This window comes from Triturus cristatus, chromosome 2_1, assembly GCF_964204655.1.
Source record: "Triturus cristatus chromosome 2_1, aTriCri1.1, whole genome shotgun sequence".
Lineage (NCBI taxonomy): Eukaryota > Metazoa > Chordata > Amphibia > Caudata > Salamandridae > Triturus > Triturus cristatus.
In genome coordinates, this window is record NC_140581.1 from 2,016,451 (window position 1) to 2,030,316 (window position 13,866).

The window sequence follows — 13,866 nt, forward strand, 5'->3', positions numbered from 1 at the left end:
TGGATTATCATAACCATGGCCAGTTAGGCCAGGTGCAGAGCAGGTAGGGCAGCCGGGCGGCTTGCGTCAAGATGTCCTTGGGGTCAGGAGCAGGGTCACAGGTGGAACAGCTGGCATAAGGTACAAGATAGTCATCCTCAGAATGGGTCACATGTGGAACAGGTGGCATAAGGTCTTAAGTAGTCCTCCTTGGAGTGGGGGTCAGAGGTGAAACAGCTGGCGTATGGTGTAAGATAGTCCTCATCAAGGTTGGTCATGGATGAAACAGGAAGCATAAGGTACAAGCTATTGCTCCTCAGGGTGGGTCACAGGTGATCAGCTGGCATAAGGTACCAAACAGTGCCCTTCAATGAACTGTACTGATTGACATATCCTCTCTCCTTCAGCTCAACCAGTATATGAAGAACGTTCATTTTCAGACAGCATCAGGGGATGAGGTTCATTTCCAAGAAAATGGTGAATCTCCCGCTCGCTTGGATATTTTAAATCTTTTCATTGCGGCTGATGGAACTGTGAGGAAAACCAAAGTCGGACATTATGTTTTCTCGCCCAACCAAAGTGAACAGATTTTCATCAATGAATCCCACATCCTCTGGGGACCAAATAGGACGCAGGTAGGAAAATTCAAGATTTGTGCTTGATAAATAACTTGTTCCCTGCCTCTGTACCACTGTCATATATTTTGCCATAAATGGCTTTTATGTGCCCTCCATGTGGTGCATTTGCTCATTTCAATCCATCAACAATAAAACAATCAAATAACATTCATATAGTGCACACCTGCTTCACCTGAAGCGCCCTGCTGCTAAAAAGAGGATAGTGACCACTGAAACGAGAAATGCACAATGTGCTATTCTTTATTGAAAAGACAGGTTTGCAGATCCTTCTTGAAGGTTGAGACGAAGTGGCTCTGTGGAGCCTAACTCAGAGCGCCTTCCATAGTTTAGATATCAGAACCGCAAAGGGTCTTCCTCCTCGTCTGTGACTTTTGCGACATGCAAGAATAAAAGATTATTCTACCTAAGTGATTAACATTGCTTGTATGGGCAAATTTTCTTTCTCAAATAGGCAGGGCCCTTGCCCTAAAGCAAGAGTATGGGCTTTGAATTGAATTTGCTTTTTAACAGGCAGCCAATGAAGTAGCTTCAGATCAGGTGATATAGACTGCCGAGGGACACCAAATAGAAGAGGGTTAGCGTGGGATGAGAAAGGATTAAGGGTTCACTGACAGATTATCGACCTCAAAATATCTTTAAAAAAAATATTGTGACAAAAATATCATTGGCATACTATACTTATAATGATAAGCACAAAAATATCAAAAACAAAATATCAATGTCATTAATATCGTTGTATTAAATATCGTATTTTAAATTTATATATATATATTACCTACTGGCAGTCGCCAGTAGGTAGTTATAGTTAAGACCTATTTTCCATAGGAAATCCGCAACATTCTATTTGGAATAACGTTGGCGCCGATTGACTAATCTTCGCGAACTTTTCCAAACTTTTGGCCAGCTCCGGTCCGCTCCTATCCTGAAATTTTCACAGTGATTAGTCAAGCAGGGGCCGAGAAAAAAGGGGGGTCCCAAAACACGTTTTCCCCATGCATTTTCCCATAGCACCTGTTGACGCAGCTACAGCCCGAACTGCTGAACGGAATTACACCAAATTTGGCAAAGAGGTAGTCCTGAGTTCAGACTCCTGCCTTTTGCTTAAATGGTGTAAATCAGTTCAGTAGTTCCTGAGAAAATTAGAGTTAAAAAGATAGATATATCTGGGCGGAGCCTAAACACACATCTCATCGTGAGATCTGATTTGCTGTCAGTACTTCATCCAAGAAGTGTTGGCAGCCATCTTGGGACCAATATACATGATAGCACCTCATTAAAAAGCATTGCAGTTAATAGAAGGTTTTAAGCCTTTAGTTACATTATAAATCATTTGTTGATGGTACCATACTCATTTTAGGAATTGTGGTGTGTTCTAAGGTGATTTTACCATGTGTAAAAGCCTTCTGCTGGGATATCATGAATCATGTTTGAGAGAAAACTGTTTTCTCATGCTTTTCCCACAGAGGTTTGGAAGGTGATCTATAAGCTAAACTGAGAGCATATTTTCTGTAAATTCACATTATCTTTCTCAGTCATGTGAGAATGAAGTCTGACATTCTCAGTAAAACATGTATATCCAACAAGGGCAGAGACTGTCAGTTGATTCCTTTGTGTTCTACTGCAGTTTCCCAGTGTTCTAAAGAACAACCAGAGCGCTAACAGTCCTACTTATGACAAACGTATTGCACACCTGAAGCCATCTTGATTGGAATAAAGTGGTAACTCTTAAAACATTTAATTTAAAAAGGAACACAATGAGGGGGTTCATTTTGCCATAGAAAGTATGATTAGTGCTGCAGAAAGAAAAATTAGGGCACATTTTGAGTGACTTCTCAAATCCTCTTCTATTTCATTAAAAGATTCTGACATGCAGACTGAAACATGCACTTTCAATACCAGCAGCAGACTTCCCTGGTGAGCAGTAGCTTTACTACAGTGATCTAATAAGCAACTAGACTGCTAACATTCAGAATTTATGGCAAATGTGTGACACATCTGAATGCCTTCTTGATGGAACCAAAGTAAAAAACTGAAAGTATTTCCTACTGAGGAGACTACAGTAAATGAGGAAATTAGGAAACTTCATAACAAATAAATCTCCCAAGATGGCCAACAGAGACAAAAGAGCCCAAATGCAGCACAAATATCACCCAGATGTAGCCCACATGTAGCCCAACGACAGAAGTGTGCAAAACACGTATTTTTTGTGTATTTGCAGTTTTATATAGTGCAGACTTGTCAGGTATTGGAGTGCTTTACATGAGAATTGGTTACACCACACAAGATCAAATTCATTTTGGTTTTAGACATGGGGAGATTAAGTGATTTGACCGGAATCACAGAATGTTGAGCTGAAGCAGAAACTCCAACCTGGTTTCCAAGTTGCAAAGTCTGCAGCTCTGGAAGTAACACCACATCCTCTCCCCTAAGTGCAACATTTAATCAAGTGGTCAACTGGATACAAAAACGTAAAGATTACAAATAATTTAAAAGTTCTTTATCGCTATTTGAAAACTCAGAAAATATGTCCTCATTTTAGTTTTTTAGAGCACTACCCATAATTTTGATGCAAATAAGACCCTCTCATATATGTAATTTCTAAAGGAAATGCTCTAGGTATTACAGTTTTGATTACATCAAGATGACGTCAGGCGTTCCACACTTTTTTAATAAATATAGAATGTTAGCAATCTAGTTGTTCATTGGGATACTGTTGAGAGGCAGAGGCCAGGGGCACGGACTCTGAAAATTGAAGGCAGGTAGGAGAGTGCAGAGGCAACAATTTGACCACACTGGGCAGGCAGGAAGGGCAGTGGCAGCACAACAGACTATGGAGGGCAGTGGAAAGGGGGGCAGGGGCAACACAGCAACAATACAGGACTGGCAAGAGAGGCTGTGGCAATATAATAGACCATTGTGGGCAGAAGGAAGAGGCAGTGGTAGTACAGCCATACATGCCAGCAGACCCATTTCAGCCAGGAAACGTCCAATGTTTTTAAGCTCAAATGGGCTTTATTTGATCTCCTGTCTACAATCTCCTCTTTTTCAATGTAACTCAAAGGGGAAAGTCAATACCCCAGTTTTTTTTAAAATCTCCGTCTTACCAAGTTCAAAATGTTCGCAAGTATGGTACATTGGTAGGCAGGAGGAATTGGGGTAGGGACATGGACTCGGATAACAGAGGACAGGAGGGACATGGAGAGGTGCACCAAACTGACCCTACAGGGCAGGAATCAGGGTTTGCAGCAGCACAATACACCCCACAGGGCATGTGGGACGGGAGTGCAGTACAACAATCCATAGAAAGCAATAGGGAGGGGACAGGACCATGCACATGGACAACAGAGACCAGAGGGGAAAGAGGCAATGGTAGCTAGCTGACCATAATGGACAGACAGGAGAGAAAGCTGCAGCAGAACAGACCATAAAGGGCAGGAGGGACGGATGAGGGGCATTACAATGGAACAGACAAGCCAGGAGGGAGGGAATAGAGGTCTGCACATGGAAACAGAGGGCTGGGGGCAAGGGGGCAGGGCAGGAGCAGCAAGATTACCATGGAGGTCAGGCAGGATCGGCACTAGAAACAAGACACACCATGGAGAGCAATAGTGAGACTATGATGGCATACACACAGACCATGGAGGGAAGGTGGGAGGGGGTCAGGGGCAGCTAGCTGACCACACAGGGAAGGTGGGAGGGGCCATGGCAGCACAGAAGATCATGCATGGCAAGCGGGAGGGTTAGTGACAGCACAATGGCTATGATGGGCAAGAAGGAGGGTGCAGGGGCATGCACAAAGGACCATGGAGGATAGAAGGGAGGGTCAGGACCTGGGCACAGACAAGAGAGTTCAGGGGAAGGGGCCTCACAACAGACCGAGCGGGTGGAAGGAATGAGGAGCAGTTGCAGCACAACAGACCAGGGAGGGCAGAAGGGTGTGGCAGTAAAATGGACCATGGAGGACAGGAGGAAGGGGATAGGGGCATGGCATGTGGACAGGCAGGGTGTAGGTGGTAGGGACAGGTTACAGTCATCTGACAATGCTAGGCAGGTGGGAGGGGAGTGGCAGCTCAACAGAACACTCAGAGTAGATAGGAGTGGCATGTCCATGGAACATGGTGGGCAAAAAGGATGGAGCAGGGGCATGCACAAAGACACCGGAGGGCAGGGGGAAGGAGAATAGGGGCAGCCAGCTAAGCACAGAGGCTAAGCAGGAGGTCAATGATGGGCCATAAAATTGGGCAATGGAGGGCAGGAGGAGAGGACTGGTACATCATGCTAAATGGAGGGCAGTGGCAGCACATCAGACCATGCATGGCAGGAGGGAGGAGGCTAGTCCATGGATTCAGACAACAGAGGATAGGAAGGAGGTGGATGGCGCAGCAAGCTATCTGTTCAGAGAAGGTGTGTATTAGGAACTTTATTGTTTTTAAAATGTGTGTCTGTGCGAATTACTTAAAATATGAACAAGTATGCAGCATAATCTCACTTTTATTCAGGAAGAAGAAGACGTTTGTGACTGTGACACTAGGCTCACTTGGCAGAAACACCACCTGACCCTCCACCCCCCATTGCAAAATGTAATGCCTGTGAAAAGGGTTTAGTGACTAAATATCGAGGGACATAATGTAGAATGCCCAAAATATCGACGCCAAAATATAGAAGGACAGAATATCGACTCCCTATCTACAAACAGGTAAGTACTAAAATATCGATTCCAAAATATAGAATGTTAAAATATAGTTAGCTAAAATATCGAATTTTTTAAATGTATTAAAAATAATATAAAAGTAACTAAATATTAAAAACAATTAAATAAAACATACATAATATAATATAAAAAAGCTTAAAATGTAAACATAATAAAAGTAATGTAAAAAAAGTAGAGATTTTGTTGGATAGTGAGAGCTTAAAAATTACTATTCCCACTCCAGTGAGTGCAACAGTAGGGAAAACGTTGGATGGCGTAGGGGTAAAAATTACTATTCCCACTCCAAAGAGTGCAACAGTAGGGAAAACTTTGGATAGCGTAGGGGTAAAAATTACTATTCCCACTCCAGAGTGCAACAGTAGGGAAAGCATTGGATAGCGGGAGAGTAAAAATTACTATTCCGACTCCAGAGAGTGCAACAGTAGGGAAATCGTTGGATAGCGGGAAGGGAAAAATTACTATTCCCACTCCAGTGACTCCAACAGTAGGGAAAGCATTGGATAGCGTAGGGGTAAAAATTACTATTCCCACTCCAGAGAGTGCAACAGTACAAAAAGCATTGCATAGCAGGAAGGGAAAAAATACTATTCCCACTCCAATGAGTGCAACAGTAGGGAAAGCGCTGGATAGCGTAGGGGTAAAAATTACTATTCCCACTCCAGTGAGTGCAACAGTAGGGAAAACGTTGGATAGCGTAGGGGTAAAAATTACTATTCCCACTCCAAAGAGTGCAACAGTAGGGAAAGCGTTGGATAGCGAGAGGATAACATTTACTATTCCCACTCCAGAGAGTGCAACAGTAGGGAAAGCGTTGGATAGCGGGAAGGGAAAAATTACTATTCCCACTCCAGTGAGTGTAACAGTAGGGAAAGCGTTGGATAGCGTAGGGGTAACAATTACTATTCCCACTCCAGTGAATGCAACAGTAGGGAAAACGCTGGATAGTGTAGGGGTAAAAATTACTATTCCCACTCCAAAGAGTGTAACAGTAGGGAAAGCGTTGGATAGCAGGAGGGTAAAAATTACTATTCCCACTCCAGTGAGTGCAACAGTAGGGAAAGAGTTGGATAGCGGGAGGGTAAAAAATACTATTCCCACTCCTGAGAGTGCAAAAGTAGGGAAAGTAATGATTTAATTTTAAAATAAGATTACATTAATTATCAATACCAATAAAAAGTTAATTAAAAATAATTACCAATTAATAAAAATTAATTACAATTGAAAATAATTAATTAACAATTAATAAAAATTAATCACCAATTAATATTTAATTATCAATTAATTATCAATACATATAAATAAAAATTAATATTTACTTTATTACAATTAATTTACTTCTCACCCAATTCCCCTATAACCCACAACCCACTCCCAATAATAATAAATACAATAAACATTATTATCAATTAATCAATTAATACAAATTATTTAGCAATTAATAAAAATTAATTAGCAATTCATACAAATTAATTACCCATTAATACAAATTAATTACCAATTAATAATTAATTATCAATTAATTATCAATACACATAAATAAAAAAAATAATATATGCTTTATTACAATTACATTACTTCCCACCCAATTCCCCTATAAACCCACAACCCGCTCCTAATAATAAAAAATACACTTAACATAATTATCAATGTATCAATTAATATAAATTAATCACCAATTAATAAATCATTAATTACCAATTAATAATAAATAATCAATCAATTAATTATCAAAACATATAAATATAATTTATATTTAATTAACCATAATTAAATTACTTCCCACCCAATTCCCTATAAACCCACAACCCGCTACGGAATTAAATTACATAACATTCATTAGTTTAAAAAAATTAATCATACATTACAAAAATAATACATAATTTTAACACATATACTACCATACATAACACTAAAAAAAATTCAATATTATAGATATCTATATTTTTAAATTCAATATTATGGTAATCTATATTTTAAAATTCAATATTACGGAATTCTATATTTTTAAATTCTATATTATGGAAATCGATATTTCATACCCCAATTTCGATATTCTGACCTATCTATATTTTGATAATTCGATATTCTGTCCTATCTATATTTTAGAATTGATATTTTGTCCTGTCTATATTTTGGATTCTATATTTTGGTCGTTCACCGTGAAAAGGGTAGGTGGACGCAGTGTAATATAGGACATAGTCCTGAGAGCACGATTGAAAATGAAAACTAGATATAGTATATGGTATAAACTATGCACCAAAAAGTGTGATATAAAATCAACCGGGGCGTGAAATATAATATGCAATACATTGTGCGCAATGACAGATTCATTGGAGAGCGCGAGATAGCACAGGCACTAGCGCGTGCTATGCGATGTGCGCCTTGGAGTGTAATATGCATAGGGCAGTGTTGTGTAACCTAACTAGTCTCTAAAGTTGTAATATAAAATATGTGCTGGGGAGTGTAACGTTGCATATGCACTGTGACAAAGATATGGATCCCAGATTGCAATATGTATGTCATAGCGCTGTGGGTTATAACATAGGCATCGAGGAAGGCACGTTAGATGGGGCAATATAACCCGTGCGAAGGCAAGTGTGGCATGACATATTCACGGGGTGGTGTTACAGTGCACATGGGCTAGAGAGTGTCATAGCATACGCACTAGCTGGTGTAATACAACACAGAGGTGTGTGGCACTCGGCGGGCACTGGTGGGTGTAACACAGCATTGGGCTCAGCCAGGAGCATGCTGTGACTCTCAAGTAAGGTTCATCTCCTTTCCAGAGAGTAAGATAAAAGGTATTACACATCCGGCGGTGGATGTGTGTTTTATTAACCGTGAGGGGGGTTTCTTGCATAGTTTGGTCGAATTTTTGTCGAATCCCCTTTGAATGGCTTGGTGTGCGTGTGTATTAAATGTGCCCGTCAATAGCTACCCATGTTTGTATAAATAAACGCCAAGGGTGTCTACTTGGAGAGTACCCACCGGCGGGGGCGCCGGGATTAGGCACGGTAGGACGTCAGACACGTCAGAGCTTCACTAGTGGTGTAAATACATTCCACGTGGATTCATTGTATGCATAGTCGCCTTTTAATGAATATCACGCAAATCGTTATGGTGGTAGGTAATAGTAAAAAACAAAGGCCGGCCCCGGGGGATGGGGTCCCCGGGGCCATAAGTGGCCTGAGGAGGGGGGCAACGCAGCCCACCGCCCTAATGAATTAAAAAAAAAAAAAAGTCCATGACCCGGGGGTTGGGGTCCCCGGGGCCGATTAAGGCCTTGGGAGGGGGGCCATGCAGCCCCCTTCCAAATTAATTTTTTTCAGCAAAAAAAATTAGGGTGCAGGCCCTGGGGGATGAGGTCCCCAGGGCCAATAAATTAGAAAAAGAAGGGGGGCCACACAGCCCTCCTTCTAAAAAAAATAAAAAAAATAAAAGACCGGCATCGCGCCGGAGGCCACGCCCCCTCCTTGCAGCACTCTGCAAACGCGCCCCCTGGCCAGTTGTACTTTGGGGAATTAATTCTCCTTCAATACTGAGGGTACCTGAGGGCCAGCTAGCCCAACAGTTATCTCCAGTATGCGCCAGGGAGCTGCGTTGCAGACAGGTGTTCTGAGGCCACGCCCCTTTTTACACCTCTATGCAACGCAACTCTGTGGCGCTTACTGGAGGTACCTAGTGGGCTAGTTTGACCCTAGGGACCCTTAGGATTCAAGGGGACTTAATCTCTCAACTTAGAACGGCCACAGGGCGCGTTTACACAGTGGTGAAGGGAGGGGACGGGACCTGAGGTAACGTGTGCAAACACACCCTGTGTCGCGTTTTAAGTTGGGGAAATAATTCCCTTTCAATCCTGAGGGACCCTGGGGGCCAACTAGCCCACCAGGTGCTTCCAGTAAGCGCCACTGCTCTGCGTTGCAGAGAGGTGGTGCAGGCCGTGCCCCTTTTTACACCTCTCTGCAATGGCGCTTACTGGACGTACCTAGTGGGCTATTTTGCCCATAGGGACCCTCAGGATTCAAGGGGACTTAATCTCCCAACTTAAAACGGCCACAGGGCGTGTTTACACAGTGAGGAAGGGAGGGGACGGGGCCTGAGGTAACGTGTGCAAATACGCCCTATGCCGCGTTTTAAGTTGGGGAAATAATTCCCCTTCAATGCTGAAGGCCCCTGGAGGCTAACTAGCCCACCAGGTGCTTCCAGTAAGCGCCACTGAGCTGCGTTGCAGAGAGGTGGTCCAGGCCGTGCCACTTTTTACACCTCTCTGCAACGCAGCTCTGTGGCACTTACTGGAGGTACCTAGTGGGCTAGTTGGACCCTAGGGACCCTCAGGATTCAAATGAACTTAATCTCCCAACTAAAAACGGCCACAGGGCGTGTTTACACAGTGGTGAAGGGAGGGGACGGGGCCTGAGTTAACATGTGCAAACACGCCCTTTGACGCGTTTTATGTTGGGGAAATAATTCCCCTTCAATCTTGAGGGACCCTGGGGGCCAACCAGCCCACCAGGTGCTTCCAGTAAGCGCCACTGCGCTGCGTTGCAGAGAGGTGGTCTAGGCCGTGCCCCTTATTACATCTCTCTGCAACGCAGCTCTGTGGCGCTTACTGGAGGTACCTAGTGGTCTAGTTGGACCCTAGGGACCCTCAGGATTCAAGGGGACTTAATCTCCCAACTTAAAACGGCCACAGGGCATGTTTACACAGTGGGGAAGGGAGGGGACGGGGCCTGAGGTGACGTGTGCAAACACGCCCTGTGGCTCGTTTTAAGAGGTAGTTTTAATCCCCTGCCCTATTATATACTAGGAGCTTACAGAGGAGGTCATGCTAATCACAGTGGGACCCAAACGCATAGTGTTCCCTAGTGTATGTAGGTGTTTTCACTGTATTCTGAGTTTCTTTTAACATAGCACTGGCTCTAGGACTGGTTAGTCAGACTCAGTTACCACCAGTATCCGTCTGAAAAAGTTGAGGGTACAGGATGATTTTGCAACAAGGCTTCTTTCTGCTCTTCTGTTTGTTCTTCCTGCACGTTATCCTTCTTCCTGAACTTTTCTTCATCTTTGATGACTTCTGTTGCTTCTTTCTGCATTTCTTTTTTTTCTTTCTGTGCGTTTTTTCTTCTTTCTTCACATGTCCTATCTCTGTAGGCATAGTTAGAAATTAGCATTTAAAAAACCTTTTAAATTCACTGAAAAAACCATAGGTTTCAGGCACGTTATAGTTAGGAATTAGCATTTTAAAAACCTTAGAAATTCACTGAAAAAACCATAGGTTTCAGGGGCGTTATAGTTAGCTGGACATTTCACTCGTACAAAACCATTGAAATTCCCCCGTTATAGTTAGTTCAGCTAACTATAACTCGCGCGCCCGCAATGCACTGCTGATGACGTCACATATTACACTCATGACATGGTCAGTGACATCACTCATGACATCACTGATGACATCTCAAATGACATCACTGATGACATCACTGATGACATCATCCTTGTGATAGAGTGGCAGACCTCCTCTCCCCCTAATATAACCTTTGATACACACATTCAAAAATAGAAAATAACATTTTCAAAACAATGGACATACCAATACCAGTTACAACAACCTATTCAGTAAATCTAAGATCCACATACACATCCACTCATTCACCAACAGTCCTATACAGTCACTCATACATGTACTCATTCATCATATGTACTCATATACCTATACATCCTGTTACACAACGCCACTCATCCATAGAGTTACTCACATACATAGTCACTCATGCAAATAAAGTATCAAACATCCATTTACTTGCATATGCAGTTATACACACACCACCATACTTACTTCTACAGAAACGTACACATAATTAGTCTTTAAAAAAATCACTTATAGAAACACATACTTATTCATACAGGAACTCTTCCAATCTCTCACTCTCACATATACTCACTTATATACACCAATAGTCACATATACTAGTTTAAAACATATGTAGTTACTCATAAAGACACTATTGAGACATTCACTCACTAACACACCCATGCACACACTCATCCTCCAATACAGTTCTACACACATGCTGTCTTCAACACATACAATCAGTGAGTCACTCATTCATGCACCTATGCACTACGTAATACCCCCCACCGAACCATACAGACACTCAGACACTCATACTGATACTCAAAAAACCAACTAATAACCTATATAGACACTCATGTAGCAACTCACCAACCCATGCAGCCACTTATACACAAAGTTTACTTACATATTTAAACATTACTCACTAAGCCATGTATTCACTAAGATACACTTAATCAGTCAGTTATACAATCAATTTTTCAAAAACAAATCATCCATTTAGACACTTATATACCCATTTATTCTTCCATCGACCTTGAGATATACATATATAAAACATATGTAATTTTCAGAAAAACACACATTCACTGGATGATGTCATCAGTGATGTCATCAGTGATGTCATTTGAGATGTTATCAGTGATGTCATGAGTGATGTCACTGACCATGTCATGAGTGATGTAATATGTGACGTCATCAGCAGTTCATTGCGGGCGCGTGAGTTATAGTTAGCTGCACTAACTATAACGGGGGAATTTCAATGGTTTTGTATGAGTGAAAAGTCCAGCTAACTATAACGCCCCTGAAACCTATGTTTTTTTCAGTGAATTTCTAAGGTTTTTAAAATGCAAATTCCTAACTATAACGTGCCTGAAACCTATGGTTTTTCAGTAAATGTATATATATATTATCTACTGGCGGTCGCCAGTAGATAGTTATAGTTAGGACCGAGTTCCCATAGGAAACCTGAAAATTCAATTTTGAATAACTTTGGCGCCGGTTGACTTATCTTTGTGAAATTTTCAAAACTAATGGGGCACTCCGCTCAGCTCCTACCCTGAAAGTCTCGGGGTGATTCATCAAGCTGGGGGCTGAGAAAAAAGGGGGGTCCCAAAACGCGTTTTCCCCATGCATCTTCCCATAGGACCTTTAGTCGAAGGTACAGCCCGAACGGGTGAACAGAATTACTTGAAATTTGGCAAAGAGGTAGTCCTCAGGTCAGGGATGTGCCTTTTGCATATATGGTGTCAATCTGTTCAGTAGTTCCAGAGAAAATTGCAGTTAAAAGTACATAAATATCTATTTGCGCGCACTGTGCGCGCACGGTGCGAGCACCGTGCGCGCACGGTGCCGTGCACGAGCGTAATTCTGATTGGTGGTTAGATGTCAGTCAACATTCGAATCGGTCAAAATCAGGAAGTGTCGGACGTCATTTTGTGTGTGGCAGTGAAAAAGAAAGGTGGAGAACGTGAAAAGGGGGCAGGGTAGAGAGTTCCTGACCCCCTAGGCCTTCTTAGGGGGACCATGAAAGACCCCTAAGGTCCCAAAAAAAAAAAAATATATATAAATATTGCGCGGTGCGCGCACGGTGCGTGCACGGCGGCAAAAAATTCATATAAAAAATAGAATCAAAAATCAAGTTTAAGTGTTTAGATGTTGGTTGGCTCTAAAAAGAGCCGTTGTGTTCATTGAGTGTTTTTTGTACCTACAAGTAAGTACCGATGCAGAGTCTAAAGTTCAAGAGGAAGACTCTGTTCCCTTCATCTGTGAAATGAACACCGTCTCCTCTATAAATGCCTTGCATGTTGTAACGTTGTTGTGGTATATAGAACCCATACCATAGTCTCTGAGGAAAGCAGAAACAGACTTATTGACGTGCTTTTTTGCTTTCTCAAACTGCGGACAATATTGGTTGGACCAGTTCCACTTTTGCCTTTGGCATATATTAGAATATACAAAGGTAGTTTGTGGAAAAAGTGACATCAATTGCACAAAGGTGTCCTTAACAAGCATTTCGAGACCTACCCCAGTTAAAGTGCCTAGGTCATTTCCACCACAGTGCACAATTATAAGGTCAGGCTGTGGGAGATGTAGAAAGAATTTAAATGGAATTAATTGGTGCCACTTTAACCCTCTCTGACCAATCCATATAGGTGCCGATCACGATCCAGTAAAAAAATTGCCCGTCCGACTCGTATCCGGTCTTTTTACCGTACGAATCGTACAAGTGCCGTACAAACTGGCAATCACGATTCGCATTGTAAAAAGTCCATACGAACCGCATTGGGAATTATTCCCCACACGTCCTCGGGTCGGAAAATGTGTCCGACACGTCCTCGGACGATTTACCGTACAAATGTGAAAAGTGAAGTCCGACCGCGGAATCACGATCCATCCCGTGCGTCCGATGTTACAACCGGATGGAAAAAACACCGTCCGCACCGAACTCCCATAGCAACCATGGAGACATGTGCCCGCATACGCGCCCAACACCCCCCCAGCCCTCCTATGTACGAGTCGAATCCCCACCCGTGTATGTACGACCCGTACCCCCACCCCAACCGTGTATGTACGACCCGTACCCTCACCAGCGTACGTATGGAGCGTACCCCCACCCCAACCGTGTATGTACGGACCGTACCCCCACCCCAACCATGAATGTACAACCCGTACCCACACCCGCGGAT

General features: G+C 42.6%; 1 protein-coding gene across 1 annotated transcript in view; it reads left to right on the top strand.

Moving 5' to 3' along the window:
* Positions 1-13,866, top strand: part of LOC146863577 (vomeronasal type-2 receptor 26-like) — a 549,574-nt gene that overhangs the window by 295,925 nt on the left and 239,783 nt on the right. The window lies entirely within an intron of this gene.